The sequence below is a fragment of the Hypanus sabinus genome, chromosome 7 (genome assembly GCF_030144855.1).
Source record: "Hypanus sabinus isolate sHypSab1 chromosome 7, sHypSab1.hap1, whole genome shotgun sequence".
Classification (NCBI taxonomy): Eukaryota; Metazoa; Chordata; class Chondrichthyes; order Myliobatiformes; family Dasyatidae; genus Hypanus; species Hypanus sabinus.
The window spans coordinates 170480690-170503476 of NC_082712.1; the positions used below are offsets into that span (position 1 = coordinate 170480690).

At 40.0% G+C, this 22787-nt stretch overlaps 1 long non-coding RNA gene across 1 annotated transcript in view; it reads right to left on the minus strand.

The window, feature by feature from the left end:
* Positions 1-22787, minus strand: part of LOC132397386 (uncharacterized) — a 90098-nt gene that overhangs the window by 16972 nt on the left and 50339 nt on the right. The window lies entirely within an intron of this gene.

Genomic DNA, 22787 nt, shown 5'->3' on the forward strand with positions numbered 1-22787 from the left:
TAATCTTCATTTCTTTATCTTTACAGTCTGTCTGAAGTTCCCATATGGTTGTGGTGCAGTGACATCAGGGACTAACATTCAGATTAATGAGCAGCAGGTACAAGTTTAAAGCCCAGCAAGTGGGGAAATTAACATCAAGCTGTTAAATATTTTTTAAATACAACTGGTTGTCTAATGTCCCAAAGGAAGGAAATGTACTTACCCTGCCTGGTCCCTATGTGATTCCTGTCACAACAGCCCTCTAGAACGGCTTCATGGGGCATTCAGTTCAAGAAAGGCAGGAAAGTCAAAATCAAAGTAAAATTTGGTTTCCAAGTATCTATGTGTTACCATATACTACCTTGAGATTCTTATTCTTGTGGGCATTTACAGAAAAATAAAGAAATACAATAGAATTTACAAAAAATTATACATAACAAAGAGTGACAGACCAATGCATAAAGGAAGACAAACTGAAAATAAAAATACTAACAGAGAAAGCATGAGTTGCAAAGAATAGCTGAAAGTGAGTCTGTATGTTATATAATCAGTTCAGAGGAACTGAACCCAAGGAACTTGTGCCCTATGAAGAACGTGGAGCAGTACGTAACAGGACAGTCCCTTCAACCCATGAAGTCGTACCAAGCTAATTAAACCAAAGACTCATTAATCTCCACCCTCTTCCCAGACAATGACCATATCCTTCGCTCCTCTGCACATTCATCTGCCTACCTAAGGGTCTCTCAAACACTTCTGGTCTCTACCAGCTGTGGTAGAGCATTTCAGGCCCTCACTACTCATGGTGCAAGAAAGGGCGACACTGTAGCATAGTGGACAGCACAACACTTTACAGTACTGGCTGTAAGATCGGGGTTCAATTCCTACCACTCTCTGGAAGGAGCTTGCACCTTTGCCCCATGACCTCGTGGGTTCCTCCAGGTGCTCCAGTTTCAAAGTAAATTTGTAATCGAAGTACATGTACGCCACCACATACTACCCTGAAATTCATCTTCTTGCAGACATTTACAGTAGAACAGAGAAATAGAATAGAATCAATGAAAAGCTACACACAAAGACAGGCAAACAACCAACGTTCAAAACAAGATGAACTGTGCAAATAAAATAAATAAAGTTAACAAATAAAGAATAAGTAAATAGATGTGCAGATAAATAAGTAGACAGGGAGATAGATAAATAAATAGATTTTTAAAAAGATAGATAGAGGATACTGAGAACATGAGTTGTAGAGTCCTTGAAAGTGTTTTCTCCCGCGTTCCAGGTGACGGACAGTTAGGTTTAGTGGGCATGTTTGTTGACACCAGAAGCATGGCAACACTTAGGGACTACCCCCAGCCCAACCTTCGCTGATTTGATTTGATGCAAAACAACTCATTTCATTGAGTTTTGATGTACATGTGACAAATAAATAAATAAATGGATAGACTGAAGGTAGAGGCTCTGTTGCACTTTCTTGGCTATAGTGTCTATGTCACCAGAACAGGACCCATTCCAAGATTCCTTCATGTTGCTGCAGCTGCACAATGGGGCCATGTGAAGCATTCCAGACACTTACAAGTCTGAAATTTATCCCTTAATAAAACCATCTTACATGTCCAAACCTTTCCTAATCTGTTCTGAAATCCATGTTGCTTTTTTTTTGTTTTAATTTAGAGATACAGCTCGGTAACATTCCGTCCCTGACTGATGAGCCCATGCCTCTCAATCACACCCGTGTGACCAATTAACCTACTAACACGCACATCTTTTTTTAAAGAAATTGGGAGGAACCCACGTGATCACAGGGAGAATGTAGAAACTCCTTACCGACAGTGGTGGAAATGGAACCCAGGTAGTTGATGCTGTAACAGTGTTATGCTAAACCATTACACTATCATGACTTCCCCCAAATTTCTCATTCCAACAAAATTCCTTTGGAAATTAAACTTGGAGTTGTGATGACATGACATGTTATTTTCTTGCACAAAATGGAAAATCGATACCAACCTGCAGTAAGAAAATAAATTCACACCTTATTAAATAAATTAAATGCTACATTTTAATCTATTGGAAAATCGGAGCTTGTAGACCAGGGCAGGAGAGGACGGTTGCAAGGAGACTGAAAAGCCAATAAGATAACAAGTGGACAAAATTATATAGAGCAGCGAATGGGAACTAAGTTCTGAAGCAACAAAAGGCACTGGAAGACATGATGACACAACATAAAGAGTGTTAATATTATGTATGCCAACTAAACCACATTATATGAGAGTTACACAATGTAACAGTTCACAGTAGGGTTGGATCAGTGACTAATATGGTGCATGAAACTATTCAGAACTTTATCCTTGTCCTAGAACTTTGGTAGAGTTATCTACACCCAGTGGCTACTTTATCAAATACCTCCTGTACCTAATAAAGTGGCCACTGAGTGCATGTTCATAGTTTTCTGCTGCTGTAGCCCATCCACTTCAAGGCACAGCGTGGTGTGCGTTCTGCACTGTGTAACACGTGGTTACTTGAGTTACTGTCGCCTTCCTGTCAGCTTGAACTAGTCTGGCCGTTCTCCTCTGACCTCTCTCATAAACAAGGCGGTTTGGCCCACAAAGCTGCCACGCACTGGGTGTCTTTTGTTTCTCACAGCATTCTTTGTGAACTCCAGACACGGTTGTGTGTGAAAATTCCAGGAGATCAGCAGTTTCTGAGATAGTCAAAGCACCAACAATCATTCCAGGGTCCAAGTCATTAGATCACATTTCTCCCCCATTCTGATGTTTGGTCTGAACAACAGATGAACCTCTTGACCATGTCTACGTGTACTGAGTTGATACAACAGGATTGGCTGATTAGATATTTGCATTAACAAGCAGGTGTACAGGTGTACCTAATGAAGTGGCCACTGAGTATATGTGTTTTTTTATTCATTGAAGAGAGCTGACCAGGTTTTAATGCCTATTCCTAAGTGTCCTTGAGACCATAGTGAAAGGGCTGCTTGGGGAGAGATTCCCAGCATTCAGAACTCTGTAATGATGAAGTAAGGAGGTACATTTTCAGATTGTGATGGGAAAAGAGTCGGAGGGAAGTCTGCCAATGATGCCCGATTTCCTGCAGCCTTTGTCACTCTACTCCATGGGTGCCCATTATTTTTTATGTCGTGGACCCCTACTGTTAACCGAGGATGTTAACTCAGTAAATATCTTTAAGACAAAGTTGGATAGGTTTTTGCATAGTAGGGGAATTGAAGGTTTTTGGTAAAAGGCAGGTAAGTGAAGATGAGTCCATTGCCAGATCAGCCATGAAATTATTGAATGGCGGAGCAGGCTCGATGGGCCAGATGGCCTACTCCTGCTCCTATTTCTTATGTTCTTATGAGGTCCATGGGCCCCAGGTTGGGAACCCCTGCTCTAGTCTTACTCCAGGCACTTTCACAATCAGAAGCTTGTGAAGTGATTTGGACCAGCTGGGAAAACAGACTAAAAAGATGGCAGATGGGATTTAATGCAGACAAGTGTGAGGTGTTTCACTTTGGCAGGACAAAGCAGGGTAGAACTTACACAGTGAACAATAGGGCACTGAGGAGTGTGGTAGAACATAGAGACCTGGGAATAGAGATCCATAATTCCCTGATAGTGGCATCATCAGTAGATACCGTCAGAAAGAGAGTTTTTGGCACATTGGCTTTCATAAATTAGGACATTGAGTATGGGAGTTGGGATGTTAGTGAGGCCAAATATAGAGTATTGTGTGTTGTTCTGGTCACCTACCTACAGGAAAGATATTAAGCTTGAAAGAGTACAGAGATAATTCACACAGATGTTGAGAACCTGAGTTACAGGGACAGGTTAAGTAGGTTAGGACATGTTTCCTTTAGAGCATAGGAGAATGAGGAACTATCTTACAAAGCTATACAAAATTATGAGCCATGTAGAAAAGATGCAAGCTTTTCCCGCTCAGGTAGGGTAAAACTAGAACTAGATATCCTTGATTTAGGGTAAAACCTGAAACATTTAAGAAGGGAATGTGGAGGAGAAGGTCTTCAGAGGGTGGTGCAAGTGTGGAATGAGCTGCATTGGAAGTGGGGGGGATGCAGATTCATTTGGAACATGTAAGAGAAGTTTGGATGAGTACATGGATGGAAGGGGTATGGAGGGATACAGTCCAGGTGCAAGTGGAATAGACAAGGTAGAATATCAGCCCAGTATGGACTACATGTGCTGCAACTCCTACTTCATTGCTGTAGTGCCTCTTTATCTCTATAAATACAGTATATGACTTTACTTCAAGTATTTTCCAATCATCTCTCAGTGCTTCAACCACAGCACAACATTGCAGCAACTCAGTGAGTAACAGTATCTCCTTTTATTGATCACCTGGAATCTGGGAGCTCAGCATTTAACACCATCATCCCCTCAATACTAATCAGTAAACTCCAAGCCCTGGGCCTCAATACCTCCTAGAGGAATTGGATCCTGGATTTCCTCACTTGCAGACCCCAGACAGTTCAGAGTGGCAAAAAAAAACCTCCTCCACAATCTCCATCAGCACAGAAGTACCACAGGGATGTCTATTTAGCCTTCTGTTCTCACTTTACACCTATGACTATGTGGCTAAGTACAGCTCCAACACCATATACAAGCTTGCTACTGACATCACTGTTGTGGGCCATATCAAAGGTGGTGATGAATCAACATACCGAAAGAGATTGAAAACTTGGCTGAGTGGTGTAATAACAACAACCTCTCACTCAATGTCAACAAAACCAAGAAACTGAGAGGGAAACCAGATGTCCATGAGCCAGTGCTCATTGGAGAATCACAGGTGGAGAGCGTTAGTAACCTTAAATTCCTGGGTGTCACTATCTCAGAGGACCTGTCCTGGAACCATCATATAAATATTATGGCAAAGAAAGCCCTACAGACTTCCTCAGGAGTCTGCAGAGATTCAGCATGGCATCAGAATCCTTGACAAACTTCTGTAGATGTGTGGTGGGGTGGAGAGTATGCTGCCTGGCTGCATTACGGCCTGGTATGGGAACACCAATGTCTTTGAGTGTGGCCAAGTACATCACAGGTAAAAGTCTCCAAACCATTGAGCTCATCTACATGAAACATCGCCGTAGAAAAGTAGCATCCATCATCAAAGATCCTCATCACCCAGGCCATGCTTTTTTCTCACTGCTGCCATCAGGTAGAAGGTACAGGTGCCTCAGGACTCACACCATCAGGTTCGGGAACAGTCACTACCCCTCAGCCATCAGGCTCTTGAACAAAAGGAGATAACTGCACTCATTCTATTTCTGGTGTTCCCACAACCAATGGTCTCACTTTAAGGACTTTTGATTTATATTTGTATTTGCATAGTTTGTTGTTCATTGATCCTGTTAACAGTTACTGCCTATAGATTTGCTAAGTATGCCTACAGCAAAAATAATATCAGGGTTGTATGTGGTGACATGTATGTACTCTGATAATAATTTTTACTTTGAACTTTAAACTTTTCAATCTGGACCCAAGTATCCCTGGAATCAGCGAAGTACAGCAAGGGATGTTTATTTATTCCACTGTGTTGGAATCATCTTGTGTTCAAAGTAGTCTTGAACTAAGACAGCTAGTTGTTGGCTAACTGTACCGGTATCCAGACTTCGGGGCTGTCAATTCTGAGAGGAAGAACTCTGCACATTTGATCACATGATCTTGTGCCCAAAAGCACATGATTGGTTCACTCCAGGATCATGGTAATCCTCTGGCCAATTAGAATGGAAGCTAATTCTCTGTTACCCAATTGGAACAGAACTAATTCTGTGTTACCCAAATTGGATTAATCTTGATTTTTAACTAAAAAGCCTTTTCTTAATCCTATCTGTAATTACTTTAAGCAGTAAATGAATGTGGTTAACAAATGAAAAAAGTGGATCTATTTAGGAAACATAAGAGATTCCACAGACTCTTCAGCAACACACACATTGCTATTGGAATGGGGGCACCTCGACTTCCTTGGAAGTTTGCAAAGATTTGTCCTTACACCCAAAACTTTGACTAATTTCTATAGATACGTGTTGGAGATTATATTGACTGTTTGCATCACAGCCTGGTATGGAAACACCAATAGCCATCAATGGAAATCCTTCAGAAAGTTTTGTCCATGGCCTAGACCATCACTGATAAGGCCCTCCCTATCACTGCACACATTTACATGATATGTTGTTGCAGGAAAGCAGTAGCCACCATCAGGGACCCCCACCGCCCAGGTTATACTCCCTTCTCACTGCTGTCATCGGGAAGGTGGTACAGGAGCCTCAAGGCTCACACCACCAAGTTAAGTAACAGTTAATACCGCTCAACCATCAGGGTCTTGAACCAGAGGGGATAACTTCCCTCATTCCGTCACTGAACTGTTCCCATACCTACAGACTCACTTTCAAGGATTTTTCAAAGTTCAAGATAAATTTCTTATCAAAGTACATATACGTCACCATATACACAATCCTGAGATTTATTTCCTTGTGGGCTCATTCAATAAATCCAGTATCCATAATAGAATCAATGAAAGAATGCACCAACAGGGCGGTGAACCAGTGCATAAAAGACAACATATATGTACAGTACTTTGATAATAAATTGACTTTGAACTTTGAGCAAGTCAGACAGCATCTACAGAGGAGAATAGACAGTCAATGTTTCAGGGTGAGACCCTTCATTGAGAAGGTCCTGACTCCAAACCATCAACTGTTTATTCCCCTCCATAGATGTCACCTGATTGCTGAGTTTCTCCAGCATTTTGTGTGTTACTAATCATAGTGCATTATTGTAATACAAGGAACAGTAAAAATGTGGTTAACTGGATCTCAAACAGCAGAAAGGCAACAATTAAATAATCGGCATTGTAAAACCGATGAAGGGATAAGCAGAGGGACTCTGAACAATGCATGACTTTTCAAACTAAGGTCTTTGTCATCACACACAAGATGTATGGTGAACTCAGAGCTTTCACCAGGACAGTTTAACATCCCTGTGACCTTTCTGTTGTTGTTTGCACCATGTCTCCAGGCAACTAGTCTTCATTTACTATCCAGGATTGCTGCATCGCCAACCCCATAGCAGAAAAATCCCATGCATGCCTCCGTCTCTGCCCCACATCAGGAAGGTTGTGTTTCACAATAGGCACACACCTCACTGTAGACCTGAGACAAAACTTTAAACCAAAGTTGTCTACCAGTTCAGCTCAGGGAAATCTTTAAACTCTGCAGGGCTTTCATAGCTTCTTGTATAGAGGTATTCAACATAGACACATTCCCTCCAGGCCAGCTGGTTAATGCCAACCATGATGCCTCAAACAAGTTAGGCCTATCTGCCTATTTACAACCTTCTAAGCATTTCCAATCCATGTGTCTGTCCAACCAGCTTTTAAATTTGTATTGTATCTGCCTCAACCACTTCCTCTAGCTGCTCATAGACAGTAAAATAAAACATGGAGAAAAAACATTGCCCCTCAAGTTCCTAGTAAACATCTCTCTTCTCACCTTAAACCTATCCCCCTAGTTCTTGATTCCCCAATCCTGGAAAAAGACTGAGTGCATTCACCCTGTCTATCCCCTTCGTAATTTGATACATCTCGACAAGATCAACTCTCAGTCTCCTACTCTGGAAGGAATAAAATCCTACCTTGCCCAACCTCTCTCTCTGAAGCTCAGTCCCTCAAGTCTTGGGAACATCCTTGTCTTTCCAGTTGAAAAGCATCTTACCTATAGCAGGGACAATATTCTAAGTACCTCATCAACAGTTTAAACTGCACCATGACCTCACAAATTTTATACACAATGTCCTGACTTATGAAGGCCAGCATGCCAAAGCCTTCTTCACCACCTTGCCTACCTGTGACTCCACTTTCAATCAACCATGTACTTGTACTCCAAGGTCCCTCTGTTCTACAACACTCCTCGGGGTCCTACCGTAAACTCAGAAAATCCCGCTGGTATTTCACTTCCAAAATCCAATACTTTGCACTTATCCAAATAAAACTCGGATCAAGATCCCCCAGTAATTTTGATAAACCTCTTCACTGTCCAGTGATGATGATGATGGCATTGTCTGTTTCAAAGGACCCTTGGCTATGGGTCACCCTGGGCATATGGTATGGAGACCCCGAGTCGTCAAGATCCCCCTCTCAGTCTCACCAGTGTAATCCAAAGGAAAGTTTATGAAGCAATACGTTTGGCACCAGCTTGGCTGCAGGAGCTGCCGGAAGGATGTTCAATGACGTCCAGCCGCCTTAGGGGCTCCACTCTGGATTTGCTGTCTGGGTTTACTCCCGTAGCCTTCGTCTCTCCCGAGGCTGCCCACAAGGCAGTGGGGCTATTTACCCACAGCTGGGGATCTGGTTCACGAGCACCAGGGCTTGTCCACGCACCAGAGGGTCTGCATGCTATATGTGCAGAGGCCAGACCTCCTCCCCATATGCTGTTGTTCAGTTTACATGTGTCGCCAATGAAGAGGCTGTTGGAGAGCTGTGTACTGGCAGGAAGACACTTACATAGAAACATAGAAATCTACAGCACATTACAGGCCCTTCAGCCCACAATGTTGTGCTAACCATAAAACATACTCTAGAAACTGCCTAGAATTTCCCTGCCACATAGCCCTCTATTTTTCTAAGCTCTATGCTGCTATCTAAGAGGCTCTGTAAGGACCCTATTGCATCTGCCTCTACCACCATCACTGGTAGTGCATTCCACGCACCCTCTGTGAAAAACTTATTTCTGACATCCCCCTTGTACCTACTTCCAAGCACCTTAAAACTATGCCCCCTCATATTAGCCATTTCAGCCCTATGAAAAAGCCTCTGGTTCTCCACATGATCAATGTCTCTCATCATCTTATATACACCTCTATCAGGTCACCTCTCATCTGCCATCGCTCCAAGGAGAAAAGGCCGAGTTCACTCAACCTATTCTCATAAGGCATGCTCTCCAATCCAGGTAACATCCTTGTAAATCTCCTCTGCACTCTCTCTATCGTATCCACATCCTTCCTGTAGTGAGGTGACCAGAACTGAACACAGTATTCCAAACGGGGTCTAACTAAAGTCCTATAAAGCTGTAACGTTACCTCACAGCTCTTGAACCTACACATTCAGCTTTCCTTTACGAAGATCACTGGTCAGCAGTGGAAGCCAAAAGACAGGCACTACCACGCTAGACGCATCACAACAACCTTTTGACACAAGCAGCCCACTATTCTGCTTATTTTAGTGTGGCTGCAAACTTGCTAACCATGCCTTGTATATTCTTATCCAAATTTTGATATACACGTTTTTACACTCAGTGACCACTTTCCTAGGTCAAAGACATTTCAATCACATTTCATCCCCATTCTGAATTTTGGTCTGCACAACAACTGAGCCTCTTTTATGCATTGCGTTGCTGCCATATGATTGGTTGATGAGAAATCTGCATTAACTAGGTGTGCAGGTGTACCTGATAAAGTGGCCACAGAGTGTAGATGACAAGCAACAACACCACAGAGGAATTTTGAAGAGGGTGGTCACCCAGAAACCTGACGAACATTCCTACCTCAAGAACGCTGGAAAATACATTAGATTTTCTTTCTCCTCCTGGGAACGTCTCACTGTCCTTCTATTTAGAACGCATTACACTTCTCTGTATTATCCCTCCTAACTGCTCTATTACCCTATTTAACAGCAGGATTCCCAGAGCAACACTGTACTCACCCGACCACAGATATTTCCTCATTATGACCTTGCACTTTATGGTTTACCTGCACTGCACTTTCCCTGTAGCTTTTACACTTTACTCTGCATTGTTACTGTTGTACCTTAATCCAGTTCAACGCACTGTGTGATAACTTGATCTGCATGAGCAGAGTACAAGACAAGTTTTTTGCTGCATCTTGGTACATGTAACAATAATAAACCAATTCCAATCCCAATATATTCAGGAAGCACAAGCTGCTTCCCAGAAATGGGCAAGGATGACACCTTTTCCCAGCGGCATGGCACACAGTTCATTAGCTTGTTAAGTGCCATGCTGGTGATCATGGTCTTTCCATGATCAAATTATTCTACAGAAGTGGTTTTCCATCGCCTTCTTCTGGTCTTTACAAGGCAGGTGACCCATCTACCACTCTCTGTGTAAAAGGACTGGCCTCGTACATTATCTTCAAACGTTCCCTCTCAAACGTTTCCCTCATAAAACTGTGCCTTCCATCATTTCACATTTCCACCTTGGCAATATTGATTCTGGCCACCTACTCTGCCTATCATTGTCATTATGTGCCGTGTCGTGAGATGTAGGCAATCATGGTCTTCCCATGACTATGATTGTTCCTGGCAAATTTTCCTACAGAACTTGTTTGCCCTTGTATTCCGGGCAGCGTCTTTACAAGATGGGTGACCCCAGCCATTATCAATACCTTTCAGGGATCGTCTGCCTGGCATCAGTTGTCACTAAACCAGGGACATGATCTGCACCAGCTGCTCATACGACCATCCACCACCTGTTCCAATGGCTTCGTGTGACCCTGATCGGAGGGGGAGGGGGTTATGCAGGTGCTACACCTTTCTCAAGGGTGACCTGCAGGCTAGCAGAGGGTAGGAGCTCCTCACATCTCCTTTGGTAGAGGCATATCTCCACCCCACCACCCAAATGACACACAGTATCACAGCAGAAACAACATTACCTCCTTCCTTCTCATCCCACCTCACTTCCCAAAAAATGTACCCGGCAAACAATTTGTTTTCAGTACCTTTGTCCTTTAAGCTTGGACTGCAGTCAGTCCGGAGGACTCTGCACCAGCCTGGATTGTCCATAACTCAGTTCTGACATTACCTTACTGAAAAATCTCTTACTGCTTCACTAATAGTATTAAAAATGCCAGGAAAAGATTTATTACAGTAATGATAATGCAATATCACTAAATATGCTCTCTAAAAATTACAAAATGAATAATGGAAACATTATTCAGGCTCTATCGTTTTCCATTCCTTTATTTCCATAGCAATGGAGAGAGGGTGAGACAGCTACTTAAGACAGATATAAGAGAAGAGACAAAATTTTAGCTTTACTTGTCACATGTACAGCAGTGTGGAGAAGTCCTAGAACACCCTGGATTTTCTATATGGCTTCAGTTGGTATTGGCTCCATATAACCCTGAGCTCAACCTGTCGTTACCTGTAAGGGGTTTGTATGTCCTCCCCATGACTGCTTGGGTTTCCTCCCGCAGTCCAAAAGCATACTGATTGATAGGTCAATAGGTCATTGTCAGCTGTCCCGTGGTTAAATCGGGGGCTGCTGGGCTGTGTGGCTCAAAGCGCCTGGTCCACACTGTATCTCCATAAATAAAGAAATCATCAAGCTGTCTGGGATTACCTGGAGAGACAGAAGCAAGCAAGACTGCCAAAGTTTGCTGAAGAACTGTGGCAAGTTCTCCAAGATATTTGGAACAACCTACCAGCCGATTTTCTTATAAAACTGCATGACAGTGTACCCAAGAGAATTGATGCTGTTTTAAAGATGATCACACCAAATATTGATTTGATTTAGTCTTTTACAGTTTACTGCTCCTTATAGTAATATTTTGATACTGCAAAACTCTTCATTTCATTATTTTGAAAGGAACTTCGCTTTACAGACTTTTTTTACACGTGCCCAAGACCTTTGCAAAGTATGGTACATCAAAATATAGAAACATACAGTGAAGTGCCTTATCAATCAAAACAGTGAAGGTGCTGGGCAGCCCTTAAGTGTTGCCACACTTCTGGCATCAACATAACACAACCACAATTTACTAAGCCTAATCACAAGTCTTTGGAATGTGGGAGGAAACCAGAGCACCTGGAGGAAACCCACAAGGTCATGGAAAGTGCTTACAAACTTCTTACCAACAGCAGCAGGAATTAAACTTGAGTCGCTAGAGCCCTGATAGCATTACGCTAACCGCTATGTTGTCCATATAGATGGATGGGCAGATAGTGAGACAAAGAGGATTATACATAAATGCAGATGGAGGAGACACTGAACATATAGTATGATGGGAAGATAAACAAGGGCTTGACAACCCCCAATGAAATAATGATGGTGTAAATGTTCATGCCTCTGATAATGTCTCATGTTTGTGTCAGCTGAACAAGTACACAGACTTCACATTGTTCGAATTTCAAATTCTGATCCTTCAATACCTGCCCCTATCCCTCCACAACTACCCCTTACCACACCATTCAAATTTCAAATTCTGATCCTTCAATAACCTATCCCTATCCCTATCCCTCCACACCTATGCCTTATTTTACTGCATCTTTATTTAAATTAGATTAGATTAGATTAGATTAGGCTCTGTTGATGTAGATGGGTCATGAATGTGGCTCCTAGCATGCCTGAAGTCCGCAATGATCTCCTTGGTCTTCTGGGTGTTAAGCGCAAGGTTGTTGTTGGCACACAGTGCAGCCATTTATGATCGAGATTGATAGATGTGATAGGTGAGGGGATCAAGAGTTATGGGGAGAAGGCAAGAGAATGAGGTTGAGGAAAGAGAAAAAAAATCAGCCATGATGGAACAGACTCGAGGGGCTGAATGGCCTAATTCTTCTACCTTATCTTATGATTTTATGGCCTCTAATTTCTGGAAGGCACATTAGTGATATTACATTAACATTGCTGTAATAAATCTATACCTGGCATTTTGATAGTAGATGATGTTTTATTCTGAAATGTGAGGTGTTGCACTTTACAAGATCAAATGTAAATGATAAGTGGTAGAACCCTTAGGAGCATTGATGCACAGATTTTGTTAATTCATTTGTGGTATTATTACCTTATGTGCCATGTGTGTGTGTTATATAGAGTCATAGAGAAGCAGAGCACAGGTTTTTTGGCCCATCTAGTCCATGCCAAAAACATTTAAGCTGCCTACTCCTATTGATCTGCACAGGGACCACAGCTCTCCATACCCCTCCCATTCATGTACCTATCCAAACCTATCTTAAATGTTGAAATCAAAGTTGCATGCAACCACTGGTGCAGGCAGCACATTCCACACTCTCACGGTCCTCTGAGTAAAGAAGTTTCCCCTCATGTTCCCCTTAAATGTTTTACCTTTCATGTTTAACCCATGATATCTAGTAGTAGCCTAACCAACCTCAGAGGAAAAAGCTTGTTTGCACTTACCCTATCTATATCCCTCATAATTTTGTATACCTCTATCAAATCTCCTCTCAGTCTTCTGAGTATTAAAGAATACAGTCCTTTCCTTGTAACTCAGGTCCCCCAGACCTGGCAATATCCTTGTAAATTTTCTCTGTACTCATTCAACCTTGTTTACATCTTTCCAGTAGATTGGTGACCAAAATTGCACACAATACTCCAAATTAAGCCTCAGCAATGTCCTATACAACTTCAACATGACATCCCATCTCCTGTACTCAATACATTCAGTTATGAAGCCCATTGTGCCCCTTGCAATCCTTTTGCTCTTAACGTATCTGTAGAATCCTTTCTCTTTCTTTCTCAAACTTTTTATTAAGTTTCGAGTCATTAAACGTAACAATGATAATGATACAAAGAGATCGGGATTACATTAATAACAGTTAACGTATACAGAAACAGACTCCGAGTAACATGAGTAATCTAAGCCTCCCAGTCCCTTAGCAACTAAACATGAAAAAGATTCAAAAAAAGTTTTTTTCCAGAGAAAAAAAGTTCCCCTAAACTTAAAAAAACCAAAATAAAAACAAAGCAAAAGCTGGGCTACCATGTTTCATCGGTTAAAATCATTATTTGTCATGAACTCTGCTCCTCTATAAAAGAACAAAGAGTTATTGAGAGGGATTCAGAAAAGGTCAGTTTACATCATACGAAAATGCTGAATAAATGGCCACCAGGTTTCTTCAAATTTAACCAAAGGGTCAATAGTACCATTCCTAATTTTTTCTAAGTTTAAACATGTTATAGTTTGGGAAAACCATTGAAATGTAGTAGGGGAATTAGAATCTTTCCATTTAAATAAAATGGATCTTCTGGCTATTAACGTAACAAATGCAATCAAATGGCAAGCTGAAGGAGATAAATGACTGGAGTCCATCACTGATAGTCCACAAATTGCAGTAATAGGATGAGGTTGTAAATCAATACACAAAACTACTGAAATAATATCAAAAATGTCTTTCCAATATTTTTCCAAAAGATGACTAGACCAGAACATATGTGTTCAAGGAAGCTACCTAAGACTTACATCTGTCACAGACAGGATTTATATGGTAATAAAAATGAGCTAACTTATCCTTAGACATATGGGCCCTATGAACCACCTTAAATTGTATCAAAGCGTGTCTAGCACAGATTGAAGAAATGTTAACTAGTTGGAGAACTTTCTCCCATTTCTCTATAGGTAAAGATGACTGAAGTTCTCTTTCCCATTCATTCTTAATTTTATCAGATGTACCTAGATGTATTTTTGTAATTAGATCATAAATAGTTGCTGATAGGGGTTTAAACCTAAAAAAAAAATTCTGTAATTTCAGTTTGATGTGATATTGGAAAAGGAGGTAAAATAGCATTCAAAAAGTTTCTGATCTGTAAATATCTGAAAAAAATGTGATCTAGGCAAATTATATCTTTTGGACAATTGTTCAAATGACATGAGACAGTTATCCATGAATAAATAACAAAAACATGTTATTCCCTTCGTTTTCCATAAAAGAAAAGCTTGATCAGTTCTGGATGGTTGGAAGAAAAAAATTAGATATAATAAGACTTGATAGGATAAATTTAGTCAATCCAAAAATTCTACAAAATTGAAACCATATTCGTATTGTATGTTTAGTTATTGGATTAGTAATTTGTTTATCCAGTTTAGTAAGTGCAAATGGAAGCCAGGCCCCTAAAATAGAAGCCATTGAGAACCCCCATACAGACTCGCACTTGAGGTTCACCCATCGTGGACATTGAATTTCATCCAGATCTTGCGTCCAGAATGTTAAATATCGAATATTAATTGCCCAATAATAGAATCTTAAGTTCGGCATTGCCAAACCGCCATCCTTTTTTTGATTTCTGTAACTTTTTTGATTTCTTACTTAACCTAGGATTTTTATTCTGCCATATATATGAAGAAATTTTAGAATCAATAATATCAAAAAAGGATTTAGAAATGAAAATTAGTACCACCTGAAATAGATACAGAAATTTAGGTAAAATAATTGTCTTAATAGCATTAATTCTACCAATCAATGATAAGGACAATGGGGACCATTTAGTAAGCAGTTGTTTAACATAATCAATTAAGGGTAAAAAGTTAACTTTAAATAGATTCTTATGCTTCTTAGTAATTTTAACACCCAAATAAGTAAAATAATCAGTAACCAGACTGAATGGTGATTGTCTATAGATTAGAACTTGCATATTTAATAGGAAAAACTCACTCTTATTAAGCTTCAATTTATAACCAGAAAAACTACTAAACTGAACAAGTAGTGATATTATTGCAGGGATGGATTTTTCTGGGTTAGAGATATATAGTAACAGGTCATCTGCATATAGTGATACCTTATGCGTCCCATTCCCATGAATAATGCCAAATATATTGGGTGAATCATGAAGAGCGATTGCCAAGGGCTCCAAGGCAATATCAAATAGTAAGGGACTTAAAGGACAGCCCTGTCTAGTACCTTGAAAAAGCCTGAAAAAGGGAGATCTCTGACTATTGGTAAGTACAGAAGCTAAAGGCGTATGATATATCAATTTAATCCAAGACATGAATTTTGGGCTAAAATTAAATTTCTCAAGCATGTTAAATAAATACTCCCTTTCAACTCTATCAAATGCCTTCTTGGCATCAAGCGAAATAAGACATTCTGGAGTTTTAGATCAATAAGTATATACAATATTCATTAACCTCCTAACATTAAAATACGAATAATGATTTTTAATAAATCCTGTCTGGTCGTCAAAGACAATTTGTGGCAAAATATTTTCCAATCTAATTGCCAATATTTTGGAAATTATTTTGGAATCCACATTCAACCAGGATATAAGTCTATATGATGCACGTTCAGTGGGGTCTTTATCTTTTTTAGGAATTAAAGAAATAGATGCTTCATAAAAGGATTGTGATAATTTACCTACAAATAAGGCATCCTTAAAGATCCTACATAACCCAGGAGAAAGTAGATTTGAAAAAGATATTTAAAATTCTACTGTATTCCCATCCAAACAAGGTGCTTTACCAGAATTCATCAAAGAAATTCCTTTATTTCTTCTTCCATGATGGGTGCATCTAATGCTAAACATTCATTAAGTGGTAATTTTGGAATATTCAATTTCCTTAAAAATTCATGCATTGTGGCAGAATCATCAGGAAATTCTGATTGTTATAAAGAGGTATAGAATTTTTGAAAAGGCTTATTAATTTCATCATGGTCCACCATCAAAATACCATCCTGTTTATGAACTTTAATAATCTGACATTTAGCCAAAGCAACTTTCAATTGGTTGGCCAGTAATTTACCCGATTTATCACCATGTTATAAAATTTACTCTTAGTTTTAAGTAATTGATTTTCAATCGGGGATGTTAATAACAAACTGTGTTGCATCTGAAGTTCAACTCTCTTTTTATAAAGCTCCATATTAGAAGCAGCAGAATAGTTTTTTATCAATTTCTTTAATCTTGTCAACCAATGTACATATTACATTATTAATTCATTTTTTCAATCCAACAGAATATGAAATAATCTGCCCATGGATGTATACTTAAAAACTATCCCATAATATCCCACTGGTAATTTCTTCCATAAAGTTATTTGAAAAGAAAAAGGCAATCTGTTCTTTAATAAGTTTAAGTCCTGAAGTAGAGTAGAATTGAACTGCCATTGTCTAGCGCTAAAAGTTACATCAGTTAATTTTATTGATAGTTTCAAGGGCACATGATCAGAAACAGCGATTGCATCATTCTCACAGGCAGTAACAGACAGAACTAATCGAGAGCCAATAAAAAAGTAATCAATTCTAGAGTAATCATGATATACATGAGAAAATAATGAGAACTCTTTATTGTTAGGATATAAAAACCTCCAAATTTCTAAAATTCTGGGGTCAACTAAAAAGGAATTAATAAGAAGAGCAGATTTGTTTGTAAGTACCTGATTGGACGCAGACCTGTCCATCGAGGGATTCAGGCAACAGTTAAACTCTCCACCCATTATCAACATATATTCATTTAAATTAGGAAGAGATGCAAATAGATGTTTAAAGAATTCAGGATAGTCGGCATTTGGTGCATAAATATTAACCATAACAACTTTTTGGTTATAAAGTAAATCAGTAATTAATAGAAATCTACCATTCAGGTCTGAAATTGTTTCATAATGAACAAATGAAACCAAGGAGTCTATAAAATAGATACATCTTTCACCTTAGCCTGTGAGTTAGAGTGAAATTTTTGTCTTTTCCAAAACCTAAAACAATGCTGATTATCCTCCTTCCTCACATGAGTTTCCTGGGCAAAGATAACCTGAGGATTCAATCTATGAAAAACTTTAAATATCTTCTTCCGTTTAATTGAATGGTTCAAACCATTCATATTCCATGAGACGAAGTTAATAATATTATCCATTTTATTTGAATAAACCATATGTTATGTACGGGGTTAACCCTACTGCATAGGAAACTTATGAATCAGGAAGAGGGAAAAAGGTTTAAAGGTGAGCCAGAAGTTACGACAATTCAGACATATTTGTAGTTTCAGATCAGCCCAGATGAAAAAAACTAAACTAAAAATAGCCTCAATCCCCACCCACAAAAGCCCAAAAACTGGCCAATAGACAGCCAGAAAGCTAACTAGAAACTCCCCTACCCCCACTCTCTTGAAGGCAAATCTTCAAAATTGAAAAAAAAGCAAATACCATTCATAGTCAAAACATTGAAAGAAGAATGCCATAAAAAAACACCAAACAAATGTTAAAAAGAATCAGCCATTTGCAAAACATTTTGAAAAGTGAGATCTTCAAAAGTGAAACAGAACACAATCTTATTAATATTTCAGGGGGAAAAAACAATCAATCACCAAATCAAATACTTAATTAATCCCCAGATCAGATTCTTAATTATTTTCAAAAATGAACAATTGAAAATAATAAAATAAGATAATAAAGAAAAAAAGAACTTTAACATAGAAGCATGACAAACATCCATACTCCAAAACAAGTACAAGTGTTATCAAACCAAGGGCAAAAATCTTCAAACTTTAAAAGTCCAGATCTATAAACTGGTTATTAGCTTATAAACTAAATGAATACAGACACAAAAAAAATTTAGAAGAATGCGAAATGCCATCCATAGTCAAAGCATTGAGAAAGGAATGCCATAAAAAACATCAAATAAATGTTCAAAAAAAATCAGTCATTTGCAAAACATTTTGACAGGCAAGGTCTTGAAAAGTGAAACAGAATACAATCTTATTAATATTTCAGGGGGAAAAATAATCAGTCACCAAATCAAATTCTTAATTATTTTCAAAAACGAACAATTGAAAATAATAAAATAAAATAACAAAGTAAAAAAAGGAACTTTAACTTAGAAGCATGATAAATATCCAAACTCCAAAACAAAGTACTAGTGTTATCAAACCAAGGACAAAAATCTTTAAACTTCTAAAGTCTAGATCTATGAACTGGTTATTAACTTATAAACCAAATGAATACAAACACAAAGAAACAGTAAATTTATTAGACAGCTGGGATCAAACGTTGATCCTCAAGGAATTGATGAGCTTCCACAGATTTAAACCATTTACATGATTTATCAGGCAGAACAACCCTTAAACGAGCTGGAAATAGCAGAGCAGGTTGAAACTTTCATTGATAAAGCTCGGACATCATCGGTTTAAAAAGCGATCTTTCTTGCATTACCTCAGGACAGTAGTCTTCAACCAGACAAAAGTTGAGGTCTCCGTGTTCAATAACCCCTTTCCGATGGGCAATTCGAATTAAATGCTCCTTGGTTTGCACATAGTGGAATCGGAGTATAACAGGTCGAAGTTTCAACTCTTTAGGAGGTTTTGCTCTTAAAGCCTGGTGGGCGCGATCAAGTATAGGGGTAGTAGAGAGAGCTTCAGACCTGAACACATCCATTAAAAATTGAGAAAAGAATTTAGTAAGGTTACCACTCTCAACGTCTTCACAGTCCTATTTTTCGCTGGTTCTGTCTACAACTGCGAGTTTCCAGGTCAATAATCTTGAGTTTTTACTGTTCCAGTGTTTGAGTAGTTGAAGTTAATTTCTTTTCCAATGCATCCAATCTGCAATCTCTCTGTCTTCCAGTTTCATCGAGTTCAGAAATTTGCCGCTGTTGTTTTTCACTCTCCAGCTTAAGAGCTCCCAGTCGACTTTCAATCTCCTTTAACAATACTTCCAAAGTAGAAAATGTTTTATTGTATTTATCATCCTGGAGCTTCGACATAGCTTCCAAAGTGAGTGGAGACTGTTTAGGTTGTTAGAATCTCCTTCTTTCCTTCCACTTCCATTACTGGCTTCCTTGCCTTCGGCTGATGCCTTTTGCCCTCTGGCATTCAACTCCAGCGATTAAAAATCAAAGTTCAGGCATATAAGAATGTTATAAACACTTTAATATAGGTAGTGAAAGGGTGGTAAAAAAATTGAAAAATGAACAGAGCAAAGCCAAAATGCAACTTACTCCAGATAGTGCCCCAAGAGAACCCATGTAGAATTCATTAGGATTCTCCCTCAACTCTAAATACCTACAACTGATGGGTGGGCTGTATATGACCCAGTTAGCATGGTCATATCTTTCTTATTTCTCAGTTCCACTCACAACCCCTCACTGGACAAGTTCTCCCATCTGTCCTGACAGAGGACTGTCATTACTAGTCAGGAAAATGTCAGGCCGCCCCTCCTTCCTTAATCCCTCCCACTCAGTCACGACTAAAACAACGCAACATCAGAATTTTGAGCTGCCAGTCTTGCCCCTTCTGCAACCAAGTCTGACTGATGGCTACAATGTCATAATTCCAGGCGTCGATCCATGCCCTGAGCTCATTTCTCCTTTCGTATGATACTTCTTGCATTGAAGTATACACATCTCAGGACGCTAGTTGCACCATGCTCAACCTTCTGATTCTTGACTTTGTCTTAAGTCTTCCCAAAATCTGTCTCCACCAACTGTCCTGGCACCCTGGTTCCCATCCCCCTGCAACCCTAGTTTAAATTTCAATGTGTAGCATTAGCAAACATTCCCACTAGGATACTAGTTCCCCCTCCATTTCAGGTGCAAACCATCTGTTCTGTACAGGTCCCACCTCCCTGGAAGAGAACCTAATGATCAAAAAACCTTATGCCCTCCTTCCTACACCAACTCCTTAGCCAGTGTTAAACTGTATAATCCTAGTTCTAGCCTCACTAGCGTGTGGTATGGGTAGCAACCCTGAGATCACACCCCGATGTTCTGAACCCCGACACCCAGTATGCAAAGTACTATCTGGGAATCTTGTTCTCGCCCACAGAACCTCCATTCTGTTCCCCTAAAGAAGAATACCCTATCACCACAGCACACCTCTTCCCCTCCTACCCCCCACTTCCCTTCTAAGTCACAGAGCCAGACACGACCACTGTGACTTTCCTCTGCTGGGATATCCCCCCCCCCCCCCCAGCAACATCCAAAGTGTTAACGTGTTGTTGAGGGAGATGGCCAGAGTACAGGGGTACTCTGCACTGGCTCCTTAACCCCTTTCTCCTTCCAGACTGTCACCCAGTGTCCAGTGTCCTGCACCTTGGGTGTAACTACCTCTCTACATGTCCTAACTATCACCCCTTCAGCCTCCTGAATGATCCAGAGTTCACCTAGTTCCAGTTGCTTAATGCGGATTGTTAGAAGCTGCCGCTGGTTGCTGATCAGAGCTCCAAACAAATGCCACAGGTTACTGCCTTTTACACTCAGTCAGCGGACCCAAGTGAAATTCCCTCCTTTCAAGCTTCTGATCTCCTGATTGGTCACTGGTCAGAGCTCCAATGTACTATGTTGGAACTCTTGGTCCAGAGAATCATTGTTTCTTTTGGCGGTATAGTTATATGATTGAAGAACAATAAACTTGAACTTGAACTTGGATAGTAAGTTTGTAGTTATCTACAGGTGGCAATGCAATTACACCCATTGGTCACTTATTTAGTACCGCTGTACCAAATAAAGTGACCACTGAGTGTGTGTTCATGATCTTCTGCATCAGTAGCCTATCCACTTCGAGAGTTCGATATGTTGTGTGTTCAGGATGCTCTTCTGCACACCATGCGTGGTTATTGTTGCCTTCCTGTCATCTTGAACCAGTCTGGCCAATCTCCTCTCACCTCTCTCTTTAATGAGGTATTTTCACCCACAGGACTGCTGTTCACTGGGTTTTTCTTTGTTTTCACACCATTCTCTGTAAACTCTAGAGCAGGGGTTCCCAAGCGTTTTAATGCCATGGACCCCAACCATTAACCAAGGGGTCTGTGGAACCAGGTTGAGACCCCTGCTAAAGAGACTGTTGTGCATGAAAATCCCAGGAGATCAGCAGTTTCTGAGATACTCAAACCACCCTGTCTGGCACCAACAATCATTCCACAGTCAAAGTCACTTAGATCACATTTCCTCCCCCATTCTGATGTTTGGTCTGAACCTCCTGACCATGTCTGCATGCTCTTATTCATTGAGTTGCTGTCACAGGATTGGCTGATTAGAATCAGTGTGCAGTATTAATTGGACCATCAGTTAATCAGGGCAGCCACTTATTTGGGACAACACTCAGAAATCAAAAACTAATCATGAAAATAGCTGGGATTCCTTTCATTTATTTGGGTCACGAGCATTAGTCAAGTGCACTTACAAGGTCATTAGACATGACACCGTACTTATAGCAAACTTTTTTAAAAATAGCATCAGTTGTATGTGTTTTGTGTTTTAAAAAAAGTGATTTTTGTCACTGACATTTAGCGAGGGGAAACTTGACAGAAGTTTATAAAATTGTGAGGGGTATAGACAGTCAAGCTCTTTTCCTCCCCAAGGTGGAGGCATCAAATAGCAGAGGTGATAGCTTTAAAGGTTTTAAGGTGAGAGCAGGAAATGTTAAAGGAGATTTGCCTGGCAAGTTTTATTACATAGAGTGGTGGGTGCCAGGGGAATGAAGTGCTGGAAACAGATGCGATCGCAATGAGTAAGAGACATTTAGACAGGCAGAGAGCAGAGGAATATAGACCATGTGCATTAGTCTAAATTGGCACAGGCATCATGTGCTGAAGGACCGAGTGTTCCATGTTGTGTGTTCTAAGTAAATTAAATGCTGGACCAGAAGACTGAAACATAATTCAATCCCCAGCCAATTCTTTCAGGTACCAGAGTGATGGATTTTTATATTTTCCACTATAAACTGCTTCTCTACAATTAAAAATGGGAAAATCCCATGAGTAACATCTCTCCATACCTGCAGGATGCAGAGATGCCCCCACTGGCAGGAGGGTGAGGTTACAGCACAATAAGTTTTATGGGAAGTGAGCATGGGAAACTGAATGATAATCGTAGTATTAACAAAACATGTTTCACTTATTAGAGGCTTAGAGAAGGACAGCACAGAAACAGGCCACTTGGTCCATCTAGTTCTTGCCAAAACCTTTTAAATTGCCTACTCCCATCGACCTACCCTCTATACCCCTATTATCCATATAGCTATCCAAACTTCTATTAAACATTGAAAACAAGCTCGTGCAGACCACTTGCGCAGGAATATCATTCCACGCTCTCATGACCCTCTATGTGAAGAA